The sequence below is a fragment of the Vicugna pacos genome, chromosome 32 (genome assembly GCF_048564905.1).
Source record: "Vicugna pacos chromosome 32, VicPac4, whole genome shotgun sequence".
In the NCBI taxonomy this organism is placed as follows: domain Eukaryota; kingdom Metazoa; phylum Chordata; class Mammalia; order Artiodactyla; family Camelidae; genus Vicugna; species Vicugna pacos.
Window position 1 is genome coordinate 15,692,138 of NC_133018.1, and position 21,296 is coordinate 15,713,433.

The 21,296-nt window shown below is 40.3% G+C and overlaps 1 long non-coding RNA gene across 1 annotated transcript; it reads left to right on the forward strand.

Annotated features, from left to right (window-relative positions):
- Positions 1-1,184: 1,184 nt before the first annotated feature.
- LOC140690990 (uncharacterized) lies at positions 1,185-4,902 on the forward strand. The gene is made up of 3 exons (XR_012066416.1): positions 1,185-1,373; positions 2,270-2,462; positions 4,632-4,902. It is a non-coding gene; the product is annotated as an uncharacterized lncRNA (long non-coding RNA).
- The last annotated feature ends 16,394 nt before the right edge of the window (positions 4,903-21,296 follow it).

Consider the following 21,296-nt stretch of genomic DNA (forward strand, 5'->3'; position numbering starts at 1 on the left):
TAGTGAGGGTTTTCTTACATTCTAATTTGCCATGCATTATGTTTCCTTAATGATAGTATATAACAATTGTTTTCCAATGGTCAGAACAGAAATAAACCAAACATTGGTAATTCTCACATTCAGTCGTATACTGAGTTACCCCTCCTTTTGCTGAAGTGCTTTCAATATTACCCTTAAAGAGTCCGGTGGAATTTGGAAGAGTGAGTTTTCCAAGCAGTTTAGCTGGGCACTGTGAAAACTTTTACCTGTCATGTTCAGTGCCCTCCTCCAAAATTGGGAAAACAGGACCTTAAGTGTACCTCACTATGCCAAGACCAGCCAAAGAATGTCTTGCCCAAGTTTTCCTGTAGAGGCAAGTCTCCTCATTGAGATTTCTTTACACACAAAAATTCAATACCATATCTGTTTGTTTAGATCAGAGATTCTCAACCCTCAGCCCTATTCACTACTGAGACTGCACCAAATAATTCTTTGTTGTGGGGAACTGCTGTCTGCGCCTTGTTGGATGGCTGGAAGCATCCTGCCCTCCTGCCCACTAAGAGCCAGTAGCATCACCCTAGTTGTGACCATCAAAAATGTCTCCAGGCATTGCCGTCATCCCCTGGGAAGTCACAATCACCCTCAATTTAGAGCCACCAATATAGATCAATGACCGTTTACAATTCAAGAATGCCTGCCACCATCTGTCTGTGGGAGTAGACATTGGCACAAACCTTTTGAAGAGTGAGTTGGAAAGTACGCTTTAGAAAGCAATCATTAAAACATCCCAAATATTTGCATTTGGAAGGCTGCGGAAAGGATTTACTATTTATAGCCCCGGAAATGTAAAAGATCCATCAGGAATAAAGGTTTCATTTATTTAATTTATTTAAATATAATTATTTATTGTACTTACAGTCTATGAGACTTTATTTTTTTTCCTGAATGACAGACACAGATCTGGTGGCTGCCAGCTCCCAACAGTCCCCAAAGCAGCCATGTGCTTGAGAAATCCTCGGGACTTCTCATTGATCTGAGGTATGGCCATCTGGTTTAATGGGTTTATCTCCGAGACTACAGGGATTGGTCCAAGAGTGAGCCAATCAGAATACTCTCCTAGAGTTCTTCTAACCAATCGGAGGGGCAAGGCGGGTGGGTGTGTCTTACCCCTATGATCACAAAGCTGTAAACACTGGAGCCCAGCGTCCAACAGCCATGCCCCCACCTAATGAAGAAGCTGTTCGGAGAAAATGAAGCCAATATGTAGAGGGCAGCAAGGGGCGAGGGGCGCAGAGAGTCCCTGGCACGTCCCAGCCTTCGGTTCTGGCTATCCCCGCGGTCAACTCCAACAGGGGCATTTCCATGGTTTCATTAAGTGAGTCAGTTTATTCAAGGTAATTCGTGTTGGATTTTTGTCTCTTGCAACCATGGGGTTTTGACTAAGACACCTTAGCAAAGATGTAAAGAGAATTCACACAGGGACCAGGAGTGCCGATAAAATTTTGACTCATAAATGTCCTGAGGGAAGAATCCCTGTGCAAACCAGATGGGTGGAAATTCACCTATTTTGTAAATTCTGGTGTGGTTCTAGAAAATTCTCAGCAGATATGGCTGCTTTTTGCCATATAGAGACAGCCGCTATAAAGGATTTATACTTTCCCCAAGCTTTCGCATTCATTGTCTCCTTTGCCTTCCACCATAACTCAACCAGACAGGAAAGGAGATTTTAGCATTCGCGTTTCCAGGTGAGAAAATGGAGACACCGTGTGGCTAAATGACTTTTTTACATCATACAGGGATTTGGAACGAGATCAACAAGTTCTAAAACTCAATCAGTCACGAACTGTGTCATAACTGATTTGATGTTAATGTCTAAAGCACTGGAGCTTGAGCATGATTCATCTTTCTTTAAACAATACATTGTCTCTGTAACAACTTAATTCTCACCAGCATTCAGTAGGCTTTCCCAAATAGGAGAAAAGGAGTGGAATTATAGCTGGCAGATTGGAGATTCCCATGGGAGTATCATACACATGAATGTCCTACCATCCTAACTTCTGTGCATCCTAATAGAAAAAGGGGAGTGGGGGAGGGGTGGTTTGAGAGTCAGAGGATTAGCCAGGCCTGGCAGTTGCTTCCAGCTCTAAAATTGGATGAATCACCACAATTAACAATGAGTTGATGGCATTCAAGATTAAAACAAACCACTTTTCCCGGTCCATGTATCTGATTAGGGATCTCTCTCTTTAGAGAGCGGTATGTTGATCATAAAATGTATCATCCGAACCAGGATCGTTTTAAGACAAAAAGGGTCATCAGTGGAATGGAACATCAGAGCAACAGATTAAACAAGAATCGTGTTGAAATCCCAATAAAGCCTCCGGCTTAGACCATCTCCTTTGTCCTGTTTCTGCCTCCTGATCACAATCTGATGCCTCCCCAGTGGCCCTGCATGGCACAGCGTATCCTCTTCGCTCAGGAGTGTAAGTGATAAACAATCGTACATTGGCATTGGCGTCTCCATGTTGTCGCTCAATCAGTGAATACCTACAGCATCTTTACTTATAGTTGCCAAAATCTGAAAGCAACCAAGATGTCCTTCAAAAGGTGAACAAACAAGTAAAATAAGCTAATCTTGAAGGGATAAAATACTGTATGATTCCAACTACATGACATTCTAGAAAAGACAAAACAACAGTCAAAAGTAAAAAGGATTCTCATAAAAAGAGAGAGGAGGAGATGGGTGATTGACAGCAGTTTGGGGAAGGGAGGGAGGGATGAGTAAGTAGAACATAGAGGATCTTCAGGGCAGTGAAATTACTTCATATGTCACTATCATGGTGGATATATGACATCTCATATTTGTCAAAACCCATACAACTGTACAGCACAAAGAATGGAACCTAAGATAAACTAGGAACTTTAGTTAATAATACTGTATCGATATTGGTTCGCCAACTGTAGCACATATGTCACACTGATGTATGATGTTACTAAGAGGGGAAACTGTGAGCAGAAGAAAGAAAGGGTATCTGCAACTCTATACTATCTGTTCAATTTTCTGTAAACCTGAAACTGTTCTAAAACCAAAAAAACAGTATGTGAAAAAGGAAAGATGGGGAGGAAATGGATGGGTGCTCCAGGACAGGTGTATCTGGGCTCAGACAAGACCAGAGGAAATTTAAACTTTCAAAAAAAAAATAATAATAACAAAAGTAACCCACAAGATACCACTTCACATTCATTAGGATGGCTGTAATTCAAACACACACACACACACACACACCACAGAGTAATAAGTGTTAATGAGAATGTGGAGAAAGTGGAACTGTCGTACACTGCTGCTGGGAATGTAAAATGGTGTAACCACTTCAGAAAACTGTTGGATGGTTCTCAAAGAGTGAAACATAGAGTTATTATATATCCAGCAATTCCACTCCTGGGTTTACATCCGAAGGAATTGAAAGTGAGGACTTTAACAGATACTTGTATGAGACAGTGTTCACTGCAACATTATTCACAATAGTCAAGAAGTGGAAATAACCGAGGTGTCTGTCTGTGGATGAACGGATAAACAAAATGTGGCGTACCCATACAGCATGGGAATATTCTTCAGCCACAAAAAAAGAAAATGCTGATGCATGCTACAACATGGGTGAAACTTAAAATTATCCTGGTAAGTGAAAGAAACCAGATGGGAAAGGTCACATATGTGATATGATTCCACTTCACATGAAATGTCTAAAACAGGCAAATCCCTGGAGACAGAAAGTAGATGAGTGGTTGCCAGGAGCTGGGACGTGTGGGAAATAGGGAACGACTGCTAACAGCTATAGGAGGTCTTCTGGGGGCAATGGAACAATCCTGGAATTAGTGGAGATGGTTGCATAACATAGTGAATATACTAAAAACCACTGGATTGTTCACTTTAAAAGGATGAATTTTAAATTATGTAAATTATATTTTAATTTAAACACACATAAATAACAGAAGTGCCAAACTATTTCTCTCTCCTCCTTTGCTAAGATCTACAGGAAAATGGAGCTTCCCGGAAGTAACTTACTTATGGGTGAGGCAGATCTATTGAACGGCAAGAATTTGTCTTTCAAAAGCTAGACTATTTCATTTCCAGCACAATAGTTTTATTTAATAAAACTTGCCTCTTAGGGGAAAAATATTACTGCAAAACAACTCAGATTCCTACATGCCTGTAACCCACCAGTTAAACAACAATTTCTTTCTGATTCACGGGATGTAAAGCAGACACTCTATTTCTAGCATCATGAGATTCCTGGGGAACCCAGTTTCTAACATTGCTGGTAATTCTTCTCTCAATAGGAGTGTTATTGGGAACAGTTTGCCAGGACACCTACGAAGCCAAGATTAGATTCATAAACAGGCAGCATTTGAATTACCATTGGGTGTTCTGAGATGCACATAGCCTGCTGGGTATACATTTAAAAACACCATCTCTAGATCTATCTTTAGTCCCTACCTCCCAGCTTGTGCTCCTGAAAAAAAGCACACCCACATGATGGCGGTTTCAAGGGCAACTTTGACCTTACGGAACACACAGCTCCAGTATATTGGTGGATTTCTTACTGGTGATCTATGTATATAGGTCCCCTAAGTCTCATTCTTTCATTTAACAGATATTTCCTGAGCACCTACTATGTGCAGGCACTGTTCTAAGCACTGGATTCAAGAAAGAAGGGGCCAGAGAGTCCTGGGCCTCTCTCACTGCTTCTGGTCACAGAGTTGGACTGTAACCCGATGACATGTCTCTGTGCCATTCTGCGAAACAATGGTCAAGTGCCTTCCATGTGCCCAGCACAGTGTTAGATGCAGATGATTGAGGCTCTGGTCCAAGAAATTCATAGAAGAGAAAAGATGATCAATAAATAAAGGGAAATGTTAAACCTAGCTAGTGTTTATTTATTTCTACACTGCTGTGTTCCAAAAAAAGATTTAAGGCAGCTTACAAAGATACATTTATGCAACCAGATTGCATAAATTATATGGAAGAGAGGAGGGAGAAAAAGAAAAACAAAACAAGAGTGAGGACTGAAAAGGGGCCGCAAATGAGACTAACACAGAGGTAAATCTGATAAATTCCTCAATGCTTGTAGCCTGGGGTAGTCGCTGGTACAGCAGACGCTGCTGGGGCCCTGCCCAGAGTCCCTCAATCCTCATCTCTCTACACCAAAGGATGCTCATGGCTACACCTGTGACTCTCTGAATAAGGGCTTTGTTCTAGCTGTGGAAACACACCTGGCCAGCAGGCAGAATGGCCTGGAAGTTGCAAAGAGTTTGTGTTCCTAGAAACAGCGCCACCCAGTGATGAATGGATGTTGGTAGATGAATATCCCAGCTTCCTCTCCTTCCACTGAGATAACGTGATGCTCTCTGCAGTCTCCCAGTGCTCCCAGGGGAGGCTGAGCTCTAGTTGCCCATAACAATAGCTTGCTTGGCATGTGCTTTTTATTGGTTGCCTTATTTTCTTATGTCTCCCTTTCCTTCTCCCTGTGCTGCTGTTTCCTAGAATCATCACCCAAATAAACTACCTGCCCTTGAATCTTTGTCTCAGAATGAGCTTCTAGGGGAACCCAACCCAAGATGGTTCACTACAGCCTCATATGCTATTCATTATAGAACTCCGAGATCCAGCAAAGTTCACTCCCTGCCAGAATTTCCAGGAGTGTCCAGGGGGGAGTCGCATATGCTCAGGAACAAGTCTAATAGTCAGCTACCATGTTTGTGGATTTTTCCTCTTTTTCTCCTGTTATGGACACCCCCACATCAAGCAGGCACACCACTATTTCTGCTGCGTTTGACTGCACCTCGGTTGACATCCACTGTATCCAAGAAACAACCTACTTTGTATCACTGGGTACCACCTTTCCTACCAGGTACTGCTGCCTCCTATTGGGTATCAACTAGCACAAGGTGCCTGGTGCCAAAGCTGTTTGATGTTCAACAGTGATGTTCAAGAGAGAGGAATGCCTCCCAGCCACACTGTCCTACCATGTGACTGAGCTGTCAGAACATTGCTTGGGGACCAAAAACAGATTTTCATTAAACGACTCTCTTAGTTTTTACTTGTAGCCATAGCCACATAAAACTCAGGCATAGTAAGTCCAGAAGGACGGGTCCTGAGAACTAATTTAAGTGACAGGTATACCACTGTCCTCAAAAATCTCCCATCCAAACTCTAGCCAAACATAAGCCTTGTTTTGCATCTAACTTGTTTGACTGCTCTTGTCTTTTGATGAGTTATCTCCTAGGAGGTCCTTGGGCTCCTGGTGCAAATAGGATACGCACAAAACGTACAAAGTGTCTTGGTATATGGGATATTAACTACTATTGAATATTGGAGGACATCTACCCAAACTAATCAGTTCTTCATTCTTCTTTCTGGAAATTACAGGACAGGGTCAGCTGTCCATTTGGACTTACTACAGGATCATGTATATGCAAAAAAAATGCATATGGTTACTCTTGTGCTCTAAAACCATCAATGGCTCCCGATTACCCTTACAATAAAATTTAGATTTCTTAACATGACCTACTGGCTTCTGCTGGCTCTGGCTTGCCAACCCCATCTCCTTTCCCTTTCCATTTTGCTCACTTCACCCTGGTCATATGGCTTACTTCCTGTTCCTCAAAGGCATCACAGCTTCCTCAACTCAAGGCCTTATGCATCTGTTGTACCTTCTGCCTGGACTGCTCTCTCCGTGGTCCTTCATATGGCCGACTCCTTTTTCTTCAAACATGAATCCAAATGTCATCTTCTCAGAGAGATTGCCTAGTGACTTTATCTAAATTAGAGACACACACATACTCCCTACCATTTGATAAATTACACTTTACCAAATTATTATATTCTTTTTTTTTTCGTAGAACTTGTCAGAATCTATGATTATCTTCTTCACTGGTTTTTGTCTCCTTTCACTGGAATGTAAGTTCCATGAGGACAGGCACCTTGTTTGGCTTTTTGCTGCTAAATACTCAGCACCTACCACAGTGCACACAATATCCACCCCGTATGTCATTGATGAGTGAACGCATATAAACAAGTGCTTATTTTTCCGTTCTCAATATCAGAAAGGCTCCTACTTTTGCTTCATCCAAAACTGATAGTATATCATTAACTATGAGCTAAAAAACAGAGAGGTCAGCAAACATTCCTATTTTCCCTCATTTAAAATATTTTAATGATTGTATCATAAGACATTGCCTAGTGATTCTCTTTATGAGCATCAGTAGCTGGCAGAAGAGGAGGAAAGCTTCATCAAACTCCCACAGCTTAACTCGTAACCAATTTCTGGTCCAGGCTAAAGTCTAAGGAAAGGTCAATAAAATTGGTAAACATTATTTCTAAACGGTTTTTTCACACAGTAGCCAAAAATATATATCAAAGTTCATGGTAGGTGCTCAAATTTTTTTTAAATTAGTATCTAGCTTGAGTTAGATCTTCTACCAGACCAGTACTGTCCAATAGAAATACAATTTGAGTCACATACGTAATTTTAAATTTTCTGGTAGCCACAATGGAAAAAAAAAGAAATAGTTGAAATTAATTGTATTAATACATTTTATTAAACATAATATTTCCAAAATAGTATCATTTCAACATGTAATGAATATTTTTCAAAAAGATAAATGAGATCATTTTTTTTTCATACTAAGTCTTTGAAATCTGCTGTAAGAATAATTTTATACTTACAGCATATCTCAATTGGGATGAAAAAATTGAAGGGGAAATTATTGCTCTGTATTTCAAAAATTTTGAGTTGAAAAAGTAGATTCATATACCCAAGGAATTCCAAACACACTTAGAAGTTTTTCCTATAATGGAATCAAGTATCCGTTCTAAAATTTAGCACAGGAGTTAATGATATTATGCTAAGTAAAAGAAATCAGACACAAAAAGTCAAATATTGTATGATTCTATTTATAGGAAATGTCCAGAATAGGTCAATCTATAGAGACAGAGCATAGACTGGTGATTGCCAGGGCTGGGAGAAGCAGAGTGTCAGGAGTAGTCACTTAGTGGGTACCTACTTTTGGGGTGATAACAATGTTTTGGAACTGGACAGATGGTTGCACAACATTGCCAATATCTTAAATGCCACGGAATTGTTCATTTTAAAACATTTTAATTTTATGTTATGTGAATTTCACCTCGATTACAAAATTGAAATAAATAAAATTAATTTAAATTACAACTTCAGTTCCTCCATCACGCTAGCCATAATCCAAGTGCCCAGCACCTCTAAACTATGACATTGTACAACACGGGACCAAACTACTCCCATGCATGGCTTTTTAAATCATTTATTTCTGTTTTTGCAGGGCACAGCTTTGCAGCACTTACCAAAAGCTTTCAAGGTGAAGTGTCCCAGTTTACTTAAGCACCACCTGGCAGCCACTGAAGTGTCACGTTTCTACTTCACAAGAGCTAGCCATGAATCTGATTGCTACTGTTCCACATGATTAGCACGTCTTGGGTGACTGATTGTTAGGTATGTCACACTTTTGAGCATGTTAAGATTCTTTACTAGTTTTTCTGAAGGGCACCAGACATCCGGAAGCTTGTGGTCTGTGCTTCAAGACCTGACTGATCATGATTTCCAACAGCCCTCGCCTCTGGGGAATTGCAGCAGAACGGAGGAGAAGGGAGGTCACAGGGAGCAGGCACCGTGCTCGTTGTGACACACGTGAAAAAGGCAGTTTAAGTGATTAGAGGCGTAAACCTTAAGAAGCCCCAAGGATGAGTCACAGGATTCTGAAGGAGCTGATGAGCTCACTTGGTTCCTCCCAAATGAATACCAACAATTTCCTCTCTTCTTTCAACTCCCCAGAGATAAAGATCCACAGCCATTCTTGTTTTCTCGTGGCCCTGAATCATACCTCTTGGGTATCAAGAAATGTTTCTCTAAGTCTTTCTCATCAAAACGCTCCTATTCGTTTATCTTTTGAGCCTCCCAGCTAAGCCTGATACCCGTTCAATAAAGCCTGTCCCCTGAATATCAAGACCCTTCACCTGGAAATAGCTCCTTAGCATTTTCTCATTTTTGATGCTTCTACATCCCAATATGATTATGCAGTTTGTAGATTGCCCGGACTTTTCCTTCTCTCTCTGTCTTTCTTGCTGTCCATTGTTCGATTGTTTGTTTTCTCCTTTATCAGATGGAAGAGAAAAGTAAATACAATTTCCACTAGTCAGTTCTTTCTTGGCCAGTCCAACAGTGGAAATGTATGCAAATTCTACCCTTCTGATACTGCAGCGATCGCTATCACCAGAAATCTACCTCTTATTTATTTATAATACAAACTGCAGGGAGTTTCTTTCAACAGCAACAATAAAATATAGACCTTGGTGGCACATTCAGTCCTGTTGCTGACAAAAAATGTTATCTTTTATAGATTCCTCAGAAGAAATGACAAATATGCCCCAAAGAGTTGCTGTCGTTGACTCCCCTTTCAAGGTGAAACTTGGCCATATGCAATGTCTTGTTTCCAAAATTTTGATTGCAATTAAAAGAAGTGTCCTATGCATAGCATGAACTGAAAAAGAAAAACAGTGAAAGAGAGAAGAAGTTAATGAAAGGATGCTGGGGGTATTTTGTGGCCTCAAAAGAAGGACTGAACAATTAAAATTTAGAAAAGGCTGAGTTTTGAGAATTCGGTAGCAGCTCATGAACTTTTTCTCCAGAGCACTGCCATCAACATCACTTTGTTCCAAGTCTCCTCCTACTTCCTTCCTTAGTGTTGCCAATTTCAGATTCCTGGGAGAGAGCCCAGGGTGGGTCAGGTGACCTTTAAGAAACTTGGTGCAAGAAGAAAGATGAAACTAATGTTTAAGAGGGGTGACATTTCAGACAGAGAAGACAAATGTCATATGACATCACTTATATGTGAAATCTTTAAAAATGATACAAATGAACTTATTTACAAAACGGAGATTCACAGACGTAGAAGACAAATTTATGGTTACCAAAGGGGAAAGGGGGAGGGGTAAATTATGAGTTTGGGATTAGCACATGCAAACTGCTATATATAAAACAGATAAACAACAAAGTCCTACTGTATAGCACAAGGAACTACATTCAACATTGTATAATAATCTATAATGAAAAAGAATATATATGTATGACTGAACCTCTATGCTGTACGTCAAAAATGCACACAACATTGTAAATCAACTATATTTCAATTTAAAAAACAGAGAGCTGACATTTGATTTGCTCAAATGACATTATACATGTGAGGGGAACTGTGTTTTCCAAAGACAGCTGCGACCATATCTCCCATCGCCCACATACTTCTGCAATGTGACCTTGTCACTCCACCGTCAGGAGGTGTTCTAGTTCATTCCCTTGAATCTGGGTTGCCTTAATGGCTCACTTGTAACCAATGCAAAATGACAATACCAGTGACAAAAGTGACAATGCTCTTTGTGCCCCATTATTAGGGTTGACAGACAAAATACAGGACACACAGTTAATTTTGAGTTGCAGATAAAGGACAAATAATTTTCAGACAAACAATGAATAATGTCCAAATGGGACATACTTCTACTAAAATATTGTTGTTTATCTGAAATTCAAAGTTAACTGGGATTATTATGTGCTAATTCTGACACTCTTATCCAGAATCTAGTCTCCCTTTCTTCCTTTTAGTAACAGTACTCCCCTATAGGAGTTTACCCCAGCTAGAGACTATTTTCCATCTCTCCCTTGCACTGGGAGTGGTCATGTGACTGGATTCTTGTCAGTGGAATGTGAGTGGAAGTGAAGGGTGCCCACTCAATTCCTCTCTTACCCCACTTCCCACAGGATCAAATGCTGATGCAGTGCTCGAGAGCCAGCCTGGACTATGTAGATAAATACAGTGCCAACCCTGGTAGAGCAGAGCAACAACACAGAAGGAACCTGGGTCCCCATTCAGCTGCCTGGAGCAAAGCTGCCTAATCTCCTTGGACCAACTTCTACCTACGGACAAGAACATGAGAAAGAAAGAAATTTCTAACTTGATTAAGCCCTTGTGTTTTGAGGTCCATTTGTTACAGTAGCTTATTCATGAAATAATGGGTTGGGAATCACTGCACTGCATCTGAAGGAGCTTCCATTTCCTGCCTTCAAACTAGTTGTTCAGAAACCCAACAAGACCCAGTTTCCATACATCCAGAGAGGCTGAGTTATATGCTTTTATCTGGATTCCCATGAGGCTTGGCAGCCTTTCGAGGTCTCTGCCCTCCTCATTTCCATTCATATGCTGATAGGAATAGGAGACCATCTGTTTCTTGACACCAAAATCTCCTAAAACAAATGCTCCCCTTTAATGCTACACTTCTTACTTATATGTGTCCTTTCTGACTTCCCTTCTAAACCTGGGCTCCTTGAGGACCAGGATCATTACCTATTTCTCCCTTGCTGTTTCCTCAGTACCTAGTGTGGTACCCAATACACAGGAGGTACTCAATAGAGGATGAATGGATGGATGGATGAGAAACTAGACCGTAGCTTATAAGAAGGAGGCTTTATGGAATTTCTCCCCCTTAGCTCCAAATTCCTTCTGTCTTGACATTCTCTGTGTCTGGGTGATGTTTGAGTGAGCCACATTCCCTTTTTTTTACCTCCAGGTATAGAGGCATGCCTCAGCAGAAGTGTTAAGTCAGGGAAGAATGCCTTTAGGACTTTCCTTCCTAGTGTTTTCTGTGATCTTACAACCTTCTTCCTAAGCACCCAGAGGCCTGATATTATGAGCCTTCCCTTTCTCATAATTAAATGATTCTTTTCCTTGATTCCACTTACATAGTCTGGTTCCTCTAGAAAACAGAGACTGAGCCAAGGATTGAAGTGCTAACACTTTATTTAGGAGGCAAAAGCCTATGGAGGTGAGGACATGGAAGAGAGAGAAAGAGAAAGAAGAGGTGAGAAAAGATGTAAAGCAATGTGATGCATTTCCACGGTGGCCACTGACCCCAGTCATCCATGGCAGGATGCTAAAGTTTGTTTACTTGGCAGACAGTCCTTTCCAGAGGAGCCACTGGAGAAACCACAGCTAAGAGCAAGTCTGCAAAGGGGAGGAAAGAGAAGAGAGGAAATGTATCTGCTCAGCTCTCTCCCATCCCCCATTTCTCAGTGGTCAAGACTCATTGCTTGGGAACCAAACTTCTCAACATTTCCTGGTTGTGTAACCTGGCACCCTGCAGTCACCCAGGCTGGAAAATTCCCATGGCATGGCATTGCATCAAGGCCAGAAGTAGAAAGACAACTCTGTGTGGGTCAGAAGCTGATCAGGGGAGAAGACAGAAGATGGTTTAGGTGCAATTCTTCTGCATTACCCAGGTCCACTCACGCCCTTCCATACAACAATACTGCACCACCACTGTGTCTGTAAGAACCATGTTGCCCTTAGTTTTTCCCAAAGAGAAGCAGAAGAAGTTCCATCAGTTACAGAGCCTGTCTCAGGGACGTGGCAGTCACTAGCTCCAGGAAGACTGAGACAAGAGGATTAGTGACACAAGTTACAGCCTGTGGTAGAAAGAATAATGTCCCACCACCCAAAAGACATCCACATCTTAATCCCTGGAATCTGTGACTATGTTACCTTATATGGCAAAAGGGGCTTTGTATATGTGATAATGTTGAAGACCTGGAAAACGGAAGCATATCCTGGATTATTCAGGTGGGATTCATTATAATCACATGAATCCTGAAAATCAGAGAACCTTTACCAGCTGTGGTTAAAAAGAGACGTGACAACAGACGAAGGTTCAGAGTGATACTACCCTGCTGGCTTTACAATGGAGAAAGGGGGCACCTAGCCAAGGAATGTGGGCAGCCTCTCAACACTGGAAGAAGAAAGGAAACAGATTTTCACCTAGAGACTCAGAAAGGAATACAGCCCTGATGACACAAGAGTTTAACTCAGTGAGACCCATCTCAGACTTCTGACCGAAGTCTGTGAGAAAATAAATCTGTGTTGTTCTAAGCCACAAAGTTTGAGGTCATTTGTTGTAGCAGCAAGAGGACACTAATACACAATCTCTACTCCTGTAGCTGGTCCTAAGGCTATAATTCATTTATCATCTTCATCCTCTTCTGCCCATCTGGATTTCCCTCATCTTCAGACAGTATTTTGGTCAAGGTGATTTGCCTGGTGGGGTGCCCATTCTTCCCCAAAGGATGTGAGTCTTTCGGTGCCCTTTCCACATCACTGTAACTGCCCACTAAGAGTCATCCCAAGCATAGAGGTATCAAGTGATAACACTAGTGAATCCTCTTGGTTCCAGACATTCTCTCTCCTGCCCATGTTAAGCACAGGTGAACCTTGAACACTATGGGGGTTAATCCACGTATAATCTCTAGTCAGCTGTCTGTACCTGTGGCTCCTTCACATCCACAGACTCAACCAACCACAGAGCATACCATGTAGTACCACTAGTATTTACTATTGAAAAATATGTGCATATAAGTTCAAACCTGTGTTCAAGGGCCAACTGTAGGAGCAACTCTAATATTTCTCCCTGGCAATCATCACTGATTAATGCAGGCAGGGCAGTAACTCCCTTCTCTGTCTGTTGGTTTGTAATAGGGAGGAAAAAAATCTGACTCCATGTTGGAGGAACCACCTACAGTCTTCTTAGAGAGGCAAATCTTATCAATCATAACACTCTGGGAGGGTCAGCTTGACGGATATCAGACCTGACTCATGATGATATATGCCGTCCAGTAGTTCCTGTTTTTTCCAACCAAAGGGAAAGAAACCATCTGTAAAGGAAATTTCCCACGTGCTGCTTGAACTGTTTCACCTTTTGTTATCCTAACCACCAAGGTTAGTTAATCACAAACAGGATTTTGAGAAACAGTCTCTGTGATGAAAGAAAATAAGGTTAAGAGGCAGGAAGGCAGGGGACCAGCTCATCACCATGCCGAAGCTGGTGAGGGTATGTTTGTGATGATTTGGGGAAAGCAGAACTGACAGGGAGAGGTGGACACTGGGAAGGGAGGTTGGATGGAGTTAAAAAAAAAAAATTGCCCGGAATTTAATAGTACGTCATTTTGTTGGCCTGGTTTTTTCAGGCTAAGCAATTCCCAAGATTTCAAACAGCAAGAATGAAAAGTGCATGAATTTATGAATTTTTGAAAACAACTTGGGCCTCTTGTCTAAGACTAATAAATTTGGACAAACGTATATTCAGAGTTTATTGCCTCTGTTTTCATTAACGTTAAATCCAAATCGGTATGACTCAAGACAAAAGTTAAAAGCAGCATCAGATGACTTTTGAGCTTTTCTTCACCCCAGGTAGCCAGCTGAAGTGGAAAAGTGATCAATGTAAACTTAAAATTCAGAAAGCATTTTCTTAAGAAAATTCTCAACTCTGCAACTCACCCACTCAGAACTGTGTGCAAGTGGATAGTTGATACTGAATACATTAATGGAAAAATCGTATGCATGTTTCCTAAAATAAGCAGAACTGTACCATGGTGGTTGGGAAGGAGGCTTAAAAAATAAATAACAGAAAGAACTCCCAACCACGAAAGACTCACTTTTAATCATCAATTGAAATAATACCAGATGACTGTGCTTAACACTGTCAAGAATGTGTTCTGAAAAGACTGATTAACCCGAAAAGTTACGTTGCTATGGTACAAGTTTTAGTGAGCTGTAGGATAACTAAAGTTGGTAACTTTATCCTCTTGGGGCATTCCCATTTTTATGAGAAGTTGCATGTGATACTGTATACATTCTTAGTTTTGTACAATGATTCAACACTTTAGGTGAATTTCCTGGTATTCATTTCAAGGAGGAAAAGAAATTGGCAAATAATAATTAACAAAGCAAACAAAAAACTCCAACCCATCTCTGACTTTTTCCATTGTTCTCCCTTCAATTGGCTGAAACATAGACAAATCTAAAACCCCTTTTCCCTTATTCCCTTCAGCAAAGATGAGAGCATCTATAATTTTCAAAAGAAGCTTCACTAATAAAAAGGAAGTATCAAAAGCAAGAAAAGAAAAAAGCCAAGTGGGGAATGTAGTTTCGTGCAGCCATTATGAGAAACAGTATGGAGATTCCTTAAAAAAATGAAAATAGACTCACCCTATGATCCAGCAATCCCACTCCTGGGTATATATCTGGAGGAAACTCTTAATTTGAAAAGATGCACGCACCCCAATGTTCATAGCAGCACTATTTACAATAGCCAAGACACAGTAGCAAACTAAATGTTCATCAACAGATGAATGGATAAAGAAGTTGTGGTATATTTATACAATGGAATACTACTCAGCCATTAAAAAGAATAAAATAATGCCATTTGCAGCAACATGGATGGACCTGGAGATTGTTACTCTAAGTGAAGTAAGCCAGAAAGAGAAAGAAAATGCCAAGTATCACTTATGTGTGGAATCTTTGGGGAAAAAAAAAAAGGACACAAATGAACTTATTTATAAAACAAAACAGACTCATAGACATAGAAAACAAATGTATGGTTACCAGTGGGGAAGGATAAATTGGGAGTTCAGGATATAAAATAAACAACAAAGTCCTACTGTATAGCACAGGGAACTATATTCAATATCTTGTAATGTCCTGTAATGAAAAAGAATATGAAAAGGAATATATATGTATAAATGAATCACTATGCTGTACACCAGAAATTAATACATGTTGTAAATCAACTATATATCAATAATAATAATTTAAAAAGCCAAGTTGAAAAATACAGGTTTCTGAGTTTCTAATCCTCTGAAAGCTTGCTAGCTTACTGAGGCAGTTGGTTCTGATCTGACACCCTGATCAAACAATTTCCTCGCTTGACTTCTCCTCTCTCTCCTATATTTGCACCCATCCAGAAGAGGGTCCCACTTCAAACTTCAAGGGAAAAGGTAATGAAAAGAAAGTGAGGTTAGTGGTCAGAACTTGTGTGAACGATGAACTTTTCACTCCTCTCCAAGCAGGTTTGACGTAGAAAGGTTTCCCCAGGAAACGGTCATGAGTTCATTTCTCAGTTCAGTTCAATAGTTTCTGGTAATACCTAATTCAGAATACCGATTACACAAGAGTCTAACGAGCTTCAAAAACTCAACTTAAATCCTGGAGGCAATCGTAGCTTCAAATTCCATTTGTATGAAAAGTAATTTTTTATCATGGATGTTGCAGCTCTTTTTGATATAAAATCGTATCATTCACTTTCCACAGTCAAAATTTTCCGCAGCTGAAACACACCATCCTGATCTGTCTGCAGACATCTCGAAGAAGGCCAGTTACCATAATAATCTAAGTGTTAAATTAAGGGCAAGAACTTTCTGTAAATGTTGTTGCTACATGTTGACATAAATGACCAAGGTGGGGGGTGAGCTTAGGTTAACACACACGGACTTCTGTTTTTATAGTTAATTATAATACAGTAATAAGGCAGAAAAGACTAAGGAAAAGCTCATTTGTGTATCACTCATTCATATTTGGATGTTCACCAGGGCCACATCCAAGCCATCCCAGCTCGCCTCTCGAATTTTTTAAAGCAGTCCAGACTCTGTAAATGCAGTAAATGATTCCACAGTCAGGCAATCGGCATTTTCCGTAAGTTTTCTTTGAGATTCAATTAAAATCCTCAATGCAATTAGCAAGCAATTGATCACCACTGTGATAGCTCATTTTATGTGTCAACCTGACTGGGCTAAGAGATGCCCAGATAGCTGGTGATATATTATTTCTGGGTATGTCTATGAGGGTGTTTTGGAAAGAGATTAGCATTTGAATTGGCAGACTGATAAAGACATTTACCCTCGCTAGCACAGGTGGGCATCATGCAAGCCGTCGTGGGCCTGAAGAGAAAGAATACAAAATAAAAAGGCAGAGCAAGGCTCTCTTTGAGACATTCATCTTCTGTCCTTGGACATTGGCGCTCCTGGTTCTTGGGCTTTTGGACCTCGATCGGGACTTACACCTGCAGCACCTCTCCTCACCCCCAAATGCTTAGGCTGTTGGAATTGAACTGAATTACACAACCAGCTTCCCGGTTCTCCAGTTTGCAGATGGCAGATCTTGGGACTGCTCATCCTCCATAATCACGTGAGCCAGTCCATGTAATAAATCTCCATACATATATATCCTGTTTCTCTGGAGAACCCAGACTGATACGACAGCCTGCGGTAACATAACAAAAGGTATGTTATTACTCATCTCTGTTTAGGTAACATTTTTTTTTAATTTGCTTACTTTTTGGGGGGATGGGGGTGGGTAATTAGATTTATTAATTTATTTTTAGAGGAGGTACTGGGGATTGAACCCAAGACCTTGTGTATGCTAAGCATGAGCTCTACCACTTGAGCTCTACCCTCCTCCCCCTACTCATCTCTGTTTAAATTATACTCTTCATTCACATTTTCTTTGTAAATTCTCTCTACCAATTGTTTAACCATATTTTATGACTCTCTGAACCACCCACTAGTTTTGGCCTCATATACTGACTCATAGTTAGAAAGTAGCACAGTAAATGCTGGTTAGTCCGTCTCCTCGCTGCAGGTTCCCTGGACCAAGCTTAGTTTCCTCCAAAAGAAACAATCAATGTCTGTCCTAGGCTCAGACCAGCTCCATTTCATGTTACTCTTTTGCACCTGTTCCCGAACTACCTTATACTTACTATTTAGCAGCTCGCCCACACCTGGAGACCCTTAATTTGGCCAAGAATTTCCCTAGTCTCACCCAAAGTCCTGCAAATCTCACAAAACCCCTTGAACTCACACAAGAGCATAAGTTCTCTTTCTGTAATAGCCCAGAATTCTTTGGAGGGACAATAAAGAAAATAATAGACTTGAGAGATGGCACCATATGGGCCTCATATGACCCGAAAGTATTTTCTCTATCGGCCAATCAGTCAATTAAGTTCTACACTTTGAGAGCGTTCCTTTGGATGTGGTCCACAAACTTCCAGGAAGTTTAAATCATATGCATGTGTGACCCTTTGTCATTATCAGTCATGACTTCATTGGTGTCAAAACATTTCTTTTATTGGCTACAGTCACCCTGCCAGTCCTTAGGAACTTGCAAGCTGGGCGTGAAGGCCAGAGCTTGGGGTGCTGTCTGTGGGGGTGCTGGCTTTGTCTTGCCAGAGTAGAAAATCCTGAGGGTGTGGGGTGCTTGGAAGCAGAGAGAGGGGCACCAAAGGAAGAGATGAGAATAGAAAACCAAGGTAGATCCCTCACAGCTTGGCCTGCACTTTGAGAATAAGAATTATACAGGAAGGGGGAGAGTGGCAGAGTGCATGCTTAGCATGCATGAGGTTCTGGGTTCAATCCCCAATATCTCCTCTAAAAACAAATAAATAAACCTAATTATCTCCCCCCACTTAAAAAAAAGTTATACAGATTGCAACAAAAAAGAAACAAATGTGCTCTGTGAGGTCAGACTTTGTCTACCAAGGAAGCTCATACGGTAATAATGCCTGGGAGAATTTCCCATCAATAACAGAATTCAATATTATATAGCGTTTATTATGTGTGGGGCACTGTTCTCAACACTTCATATGAATTTATTTACTTAATCATTATGGCAACTCCATAAGGTAGGGCTGTTTTTAAACTCCATATTCAGATAAGAAAACTGAGCTTCAGAGACATTAGATAATGCCTGGGCTGGTCTATGGTCTAAAAGGCTTAGAAATCTGTTTTTGCCAGCATGTAATAAACAGGTCCATGGTTTAGACTCACATTTGGACCAATGTTAATTAAGCTTAGTAAGTCCAATGTTCAAAGCCAGGATGTCAAATTATTGATTTGTGATGAGAAATGTAATCTCTCAAAGACCACGATGCTGAGGCTTGCATACTTAAAGGAAGTTCCCTTCCTAGGCAGAGAAACTAAACTGCAATCAAAACACAGCTTAAGGAGCATCTAACTAGAAAAAAGAGAATTAGATGAATGAGCTAAAAAGCATCCCTCAGTTTAATTTCTTAGACACACTCTGCCTTCCTTGCCAATGACTCTGTAGTACTAGGTCCACTGCTAAGCCACGTATGAATAGGACTTGATACTTAGCTCGGTGATGCTCCTTTTTCTATGCTTCCAAATAGACCAACTTCCCTGCTAGACAAAATTTTTTGAAATTATGTTGAACCCCTGAATTCAAGCCTCGTCCTAGCTTAAGAGTAACTGTATCTCTCTATTCTGATACATTGTATATTTGTTTTATAAATCCTTTTTGTACCACCAAATAAGTCTTATTTATAAACTCCCCAGAACCTAGCACAGTCATTACACAAGGGCAAGTCTTCAGTCATGTTTGTTGAAAGAAGGGAAGTAAAGGAATGAATGAATAAGTACATTTCAATGGGAGATGACTTAAAAAGAGCTCTCTCATCACTATGGAAAACAGTGTGGCAGTCCCTCAAAAAATTAAAAATAGGATTACCATATGATCTGGCAATTCTACTTCTGGGTATATACTCAAAAGAATTGAAGGTAGGGACTCAAAGAGATATTTGTATACTCATGTTAATAGTAGCATTGTTCACAATAGCCAAAATGTGGAAGCAACTCGTGTCTGTCAACTTACGAATGGATAAACAAAATGGTGTACATATACAATGGAATATTATTTGATCTTAAAAAGGAAGGAAATTCTGACACATGCTATAACATGAATGAACCTTGAGGACATTATGCTAAGTGAAAGAAGCCAGTCACAAAAGGACATATACTGTATGATTCCATTGATATGAGGTACCTGGAATAGTCAAATTAATAGAGACACAAGGTACAACGGTGGTTGCCAGGGGCTGGGGAGAGAAGGGAATGGGGAGTTAGTGGGGTATTTTATTAAGTATAGTCAGTTTACAACATTGTGTCAATTTCTGGTGTACAGAATGATGCTTCAGTCATACATGAACATACATATATTCATTGTCATATTTTTAATTGGTATAGAGTTTCAGTTTTGCAAGATGAAGAGTTCTATGGTTGGATGGTGATGACGGTTGCACAACAATATAATGTACTTAATGTCCCTGAACTGTATATTTAAAAATGGTTAAAATGGTATATTTTATATTATGTGTATTTTACCACAATTGAACAAAAGTAACTCTTCCATGCTGACTCATGGTTTATGTTTTTAAACCTGAGCTCTGTCTTCTCAAAACCAATGTATCAGTGCCTACATTTGTCCTCATGTAGTGCAATGGCTTGTCCTGTTAAATTTCATTCTGTTTGAGACCCCCCCATTATACGGTATCGCTGTATCAGCTCTACCATAGAATTGTGCAACACAAAACACAGTTTTCAAAGTAAAACCGCAAACAGTTTTCTCACTATGTGCCAATTAAAAGAATGGACTTTCAATCGAGAAAATGAATACATTATTCCTAGTTGATAAACACAGCAATTTGATATTGGGTTAACATCAACTCTGACAATCTTCACATACTTGCTTTTTAAGATCTGCAAGAAACAAATGTACCAGCTGAATGCAGCTGAACAAAATCATTATAGGATTAGCAGTTTTCTGACCCACTTACTAAAAAAAAGCTGAATCACTCAATTGGGACCCTAGGGAAATGCAAATTTATACCTTTGACGTATTGCTTGGTTTTTCTTCAGTTAAATTCTGTAACCTGTTTTTGAGTCCTTGCCACCTTTTCTTTTAATTGGGTGATTTCATAAGCCTTCTTGAATATAAGCCTTTGCAAATTCTTGACTTTTGTAAATGCAAATGTATAATAAAACAAGCATATAGCTTTCTTCTATGCAATTATTTTCTAAACCCATCAGGGAGGCCTGCTTCTCTCTCTAATCCTTTATTAGGTTGGGGGTGGGTGGGTGGAGTGTGGGCTGTCAGGAAGAAAAGTTCAATATTCTTTGCTTCCAGATGGGAATTGGGGAAGATGGGGACAATGGTCACTCCTCCTGTAGTCACATCGGCCCAGCAAGAGAGGGGTCTCCTCTCCCACAGGCTTGGAGCCATGGTCAGCTCTTTATTTCCTATTGCCAGGCCTTCACCACTGCTTTTCCAAACACAGATAACAATCTTTCTCCTCCTGTCAAATATTCTAGCCTTTCTGCTCCATCCAGTAAAGCTTCCTTTAAGAAGATTTTTTTTCCAGATGAGGAAACTCTTCTCATTTTCAAGTCCATTGACACAATTCCTGACCAACATCTCATCAACTCACTCTTAGAATTGCTATTTAACATTTTTTTTACAAAGTTATAGTCAGTTTTAGAATTGCTATATTTATACAGATTACTTGCCTGTCTTATTTCCCTGTATAGGCCAGATGTCCTTGGCCACAGCCAAATCAAAGCGCC